This window comes from Nicotiana tomentosiformis, chromosome 5 (genome assembly GCF_000390325.3).
Source record: "Nicotiana tomentosiformis chromosome 5, ASM39032v3, whole genome shotgun sequence".
NCBI classification, from domain to species: domain Eukaryota; kingdom Viridiplantae; phylum Streptophyta; class Magnoliopsida; order Solanales; family Solanaceae; genus Nicotiana; species Nicotiana tomentosiformis.
The window spans coordinates 41593005-41599668 of record NC_090816.1 but is presented as its reverse complement, the minus strand read 5'-3'; positions in this window follow the sequence as shown (position 1 = coordinate 41599668).

Sequence of the window (6664 nt, the reverse complement as noted above, 5' to 3'; positions counted from 1 at the left end):
AGACCAAGAGTGTACGAGTCCCACGTGTCGTTTCATTCAAGAGAGATTCTCTACCCTGATCATTTGCCAAGTATGTCGGATGTGGATGCCCTCACAAGGAATTTTGACAAAATTCTGATAGCAATGTGGGATGAATCTAGAGAAACGATGCTGTCAAAGGGCATGCTTTTTGCTGATAAAGCGCGCCTAAGCAGGGCGGTGCGAATGTACAATATAAAAAAGTATCGTGAGATCGTGGTTCATGAGTCATCTCCGGATGTATACAAGGTTATTTGTCGTAGACGGTTTACGGGTTGTAACTGGATGCTCCGTGCGAGGAAGCTAAAAACAAATATGTGGGTTGTGAGTAAATACATTGGACCCATAATTATGAAATGGACACATTCAGTGAGAATTATTTTAAATTGAATGTTGACTTGATTTCTCTTGTCTTGATTCCACACATTGAAGCGTCCATAAGATATAAGATCAAAGAGTATATAACATCTGTCCACCAGGTATATGGGTATACCATTACCAAAAGAAAGGTATTTCTCGGACGCAAACGTGCGTTTGAAATTATTTATGATAACTGGGATAAGTCCTTTGCATCTCTACCCAGGTACATGGCTGCATTATAACACTTTAACCCTAGGATTGTTGTTGAATGGAAACTTGAGCGGAGTCTGGGAATACCAGAACACATATTCAGATATGTGTTCTGGGCATTTAAACCAGCCATTGATGGTTTTGTGCATTGTCGGTTGGTAATATCCATAGACGGTACTCATGTCTATGGAAAGTATGATATTAAATTGTTGATCTCCGTTGCAGTAAATGTTAATGGAAGCATATTTCTCATAGTTGTATTGTACCCTAAAGAATCATTATCACGCGAAACATAGCGTGCCACCAAAGGGCATTAAGTGTATTGTCTTGTCGACCTGAAAAGTTGTCGTACTGGAAAAGCTGTATTGTACCCAAAAGAATCATTATCATGCGAAACATAGCGTGCCACCAAAGGGCGTTATTTTCTTGTCGACCTGAAAAAATTGATGTTCTGCAAAAGGTGTCTTGTACCTTAAAGAATTATTATCACGCGAAACATAGTGCGTCACCAAAGGGCGTTATGTGTATTATCTTCCCTATAAAAGCCTAGCGCATTTTAGTTATTATTTGCGCTTAACCAAAATAAACAGAAAAACGTTCCATAAATTTTTCAGTGTTCTTACATTAAGAAATGTCTGGACGCAATGACGTACCAAGGTGTTATTGTGTCAAACGTGCGATTTTGAAGCCACGTTGGTCAAATAGTAATATGGGGCGCAGAGGCTGGATATGTCAACAACTTGTAAGTTATTGTTTTGGAAAAAATATTTGTTAATATTTTATATATAACATGTTAACTAATAGTATTGTGTTATAATCCACATTGGTAGGACGAAAATCAATGTAGATTTGAAGAATGGTATGATGAACCCATTAACCAGGAATACTATAAATCATGTTTGCAGTATGTTTGGAATACAATCGATGAATACGAACTCCAGATCTTTAAACTATAACAATAACTTACGGCAGTGCAGGAGAAACTAAAAGAGGCAGAAGAAGAAAAAAATAGGTTAGAAGAGAAATTTAAGTGGTTGAAGCACAGAATAATGGGCGATAGTGACTAAACAAATACATGGATGTGTTAAGTGTAGTATTTTATCTTTATGTTTTACGTGTCATGTGTTTTCATTAATTGTACCGAATTTAATTTATGTACAGTTGTCGTTTTTGTTTTTGTGTTGTAGTATTAAACTAAATGTTGCTAATATATACTGAATGTCATATGTACAGATAATAAAAAAATGTCAATGTGTCCCACAGCCTGTATGCTTTAAAGCATTGGCTGGCCTGAGGCGCATCCCATCCCGTCCGGCTACACTATCAGGATCTTCCTCATCACGTCGCCTCTTTATAGGAGGATGCGCTACAGCATGATCATCGGTAAGGCTGACAGGCTCGGTAGAAGGGGTCGTCGGTCCAGCAGTAACCTACAGAATAATAAGATATTTTAGTATATGAAATATATATTACTAATGTACGTGTTAGCTAAAAAATATTTAATGGTCTTACCATGGTTTCGGCGGGCTCCTAAATATAATCATCCATCTCAGGCATGTCAGTTTCACACAAAGTGGCCTCCGTGACGGGCGAGGATGATGCCTTTAAAAAAAATAAAAATGCTTTAGATATTGATGACTAATCAATGAGATAAAAAAAATATAAATAATAGTAATACAAACAAACCTGCGCCTGTGAAAGATCCTCAACATCCCTCGATGATGACCCATAACCCAGTCAGTGTCCACTATGCACATCTCGTGTCGGACGATCATCAGCAACCGTCGATGGCACTGGGGGACCATGAAAATACTGATCCCACTCTTGTCGCGTAATGGACGTGCCCGCGATCAACAATGGAGCTGACGGGGTCACCAATGAAGTCCCTGGCGTCAGCTGAAGGCTGAATGACGGCATATCATGAGGAGCATCGTCTGGCTCAGGGTGGTCACCCGACTGATCAACTCCAACACAGTGGGATGATGCTCGACAATATCGAGACACATCAATGGGACAGAAGATCTCTACATAAGTCGGCCGCTCGAGCTCGTCGTTATATGGGGCAAACCAGCTATTAGCTCGTCGATGTATGGCCTCCATATGAACTATTAAGTAAAAACATGAATCGTGAGTAAACGCAACACATATAAAGCCAGGCCAGGTAAACTTAAGTATACATGTACTTGCATGCCCTCTAGCAAATCCAACAAATCCCTGCAATAGGGGAGATTATGTCGAGTCTCGACCTCGCATCTGTAGCCTCGCCTATCAACCCACCTCCTAGCTAAATGGAGAAACGGTGGAGGTGGTACATCCGGAGCGATGGGTGGTAGAGGTGGTTGCAACTGCAGGAATCGCTCCCAGGCCCAAACCTAATATACAACGTGGACGTAAAATTTAAGGTATATTTTTACTATGTATGTTATAATTATGAAAATAATTGACTGTGTTTTCACCTGCAGCAGCGGCAAAAATCCGGCAACATCTCGCTGGGTGCCCATGCTCGCCCGGCACATCTGCCTATACAAGTAACCTAGAACAGCTGTAACCAGGTAAATCATCTAGCCGCTCAAGATGATGAAGAAATCTCAAACTGACTAGGTTTCCCGAAGTGTTCGGGAACAATACCCCACAAAACATAAGCAGCAATAACAATCTCGTGTACCTGTTGATATGAAGATCCTATGTATCATCCGTAATGTCCGCATCCATCGCCTCCAGATGCAGCCGGACGGGCGTCAACTGCAAACGACTGGCCCACTCAATGTATCCTCTTCCGCTGGCTGGAACCCGATGAGCCGCTGCAACATCTCCAGGTACTGCAATCTCGTATAATCTCTAAGCGCATGCAGGTAAGCTACAGGATGTCCATCAACCGGCAGCCCATACAGAACCTCCATGTCCTGAAGCGTGATAATAGCCTCGTCAATGGGTAAATGAAATGTGTGCGTAACCGGTCGCCACCGCTCTATCAAAGCCATGATCAACGACCAGTCCAACTACAACCGACCGATCTCAATAATCTTATAGAAATCCGTATCCTGAAGGCGTCTGATTATACGAGGATGGAGTAGGTGGGCCCTAAGAAAGTCCCACATATCGTCTACCCGTCTAGCGCGTAATGTCTGGGTCAAACACTACCCCTCCCATATGTACGAAGACCTATGCTCGGCCTGCAGCAACAGTAGCTCTAGCGATGCAGGTCTGGGATACATAGGTGAAACCTCCATGACGACTACTGTAAATTGAACAATATTAATTAAAGTATTTTTCTTTTTCATTGCTTAACATCTTTAAATATATTGAAATATCTTTAATAATAAAATTTATTCAATATTTTTACTATATTGTTAATTAGGTTGATACATTCGATATTTTTATATGTTACTTTAATATTTTATATGTTAGTTTACTATTTTATATGTTTGTTTATTTTTTAATATGTTTGTTTCTTATTTTATATTTTAGTTTATTATTTTATATGTTAGTTTATTATTTTATATGTTAGTTTATTACTCACATATTTTTTACTATAATAAAATTAAATAATTAATTTTTTTAACTATACAAGATTTAATTATTAAATATTCATGTAACAATACTTAGTTTGACAAATATTGTTGTTTTCTAATGTTATTTTCTTACGTTTGTTGACTAGAATTCGAGAGAGTTTGTGTTTGAACTATCAATTTTTTTTAGATATTTTTGGGTTTAACAGATAATTAAATAATTAATTTCAATAGCTATAAAGATACTACGCTAAATGGCACTATATTTTACTACGCTAAAAGGGCACTACATTACAAATACGAGCACTACATTAAAGTTAAGGGCACACGATATCACTACAGGGTACTAAAGTCACATATTCATATATGTACAACAATAACATCTACATATGATTAATTATTCCTAAAATAATAATTTATCTATTTTACTAATCTTTTAGCAAATAACTAATCTAAACCGGATAAAAATAATAAATTAATTTAATCACAAAACAATCACGAAAAAATATATACCACAGTAAAAATTAACTAATAAACATTATTTTTAACAACTAATAACAATTTTTCTATGTTACTAATTTTTTTAGCACACTAATAATATAATCCAGATAAAAAATAACAAATTAATTAAATCGCAAAACAATCACGAAATAACATAAAACACAGTAAAAACAACTAATATGCATTTTTTTATATATGAGTTTCAACAAAAAATGAGTCGGAATACCTCAATTTTAATTTTTTGAAAAGTTGAAGATTTTGTGATTTGGAGCCGAAACAAGCAACCCACTACGAGATAACGCCTTATACACGATGTGGGATCGAGAATCTACACTTTTTGTGGGACCGGTGGGCTCCAACCGAGTTTGTTTTGGTTAAAAATGGTGGGGAGCCGCTGGAAGGGGGGTGTTCTGGTTCGCGTCTGTGGGGAAGGAGGCTTGCATGCTCTTTTATCTAGGTATAGCGCGTATATATACCTTTTCGCCCATTTAAAGTTCAAATATAGCGCGGTATTGCACTGCGCTATATCTTAACGGACAAACGTGTCGTTAAGATATAGCGCGGTGAAATACCACGCTATACATATTATGGTCCCTAAATTTTTTCCCCACGTATTTTGATTCTTTAAGTCAAAAAGAACCGCTCTTTAGTTCTTTACCCATGTATCTAGTGGTAGTACGATACTGAACTCAAAACACTACGATCAAATCCAATCATCTCGTCCTTTTCCAACAGCTATGTTTAAAATTGTCAATTCCATGATATTTTGGAACTAAAGCTCCCCAAATATGTTAGGGGCAAACGGACGGGGCTGGTCGGATATGGGACGGGTCAAAAATGGGTAATGAAAAAGTGGATAAATTATCTGATCTAACCCATATTTAATACGGATAAAAAACGGGCTAACCGACGGATAATATGGATAACCATATTATCCATGACTTCTTGAATATGATCACTTTTGGAAGAATTCCTAATCTCCCAAACTTGAAGAACCCCTCAATTTGAGGTTCTACAAATGTAAAAGTTAAACTCATTAGTTATCCATTGGTTATCCATTTTCTAATTGAATAATACGGTTCTTATCCATATTTGACCCATTTTTTAAAAGTTCATTATCCAACCTATTTTTTAGTGGATAATATAAGTGGTTATTTTCTTTTAACCATTTTGTCACCCCGTATGTAAGCTATTGAATGCTTCCTACTAAAGTTTGCATTTATATTATACTAATGTCAGGACGTCATGCTAGACACTGCACAATTTTGAAGATATCAAAACCAACTACTCTTTGACTTGCAAAAAATTATACTCCCTCCGTTTTAGTTTATGTCCACCTATTCTTTTTTTAATTCGTGTCAAAAAGAATGATCACTTTTTATATTTGGAAACAATTTATCTTTATACAATCATTTATACCCTCACAGAATATATATACTTCATTTTGCACCATAAGTTCAAAAATTTTCTTTTTTTTTTCTTAAACTTTATGTCCAGTCAAATAAGTTCACATTGAAACAGAAAGGAGTATCAGTCATATCAACCACTAATGATGGAGTTGGAGGTGGAGGGACGAAATCTTGCTTCCTTGTTATTCCTTTATTATTTCTTTTTCTCGATTTTGGGTTGAGGGTGTTGGGAAGGAGATAGTGAAAAGTTTCTTTAATGCTGTCTGGTAAACTCAATGGTTGCTTGGTGAAGACAGAAATAAATAGATAACTTCAGTATCCACTTCCGCATCAGCAACAGTACATGACTAAGATTTTCTTAGAAGGCTAACAAGAGCTCTTTTTGACAAGACCGAGTAATAATTAAAGTAAACACTGATACTTCCTTAGCCGTGTATAATATGAATTATCATTATGTTATTTCTAAAAGTGATGATTGCTATGTACAAACTTAAATATCAAATATAAAGTACTATGTTTCTTTTCCTTCCTCGCGAACCAATTTTTGCTTCATAAAGTTCTCAGTTTTTCAACTTTCTTTCACAAACCAAAAGGCTACTCTTTCAACTAATTTTACTAAAGAAAACACTGCCTTAAATGTTGTAACTCATTTTTAAC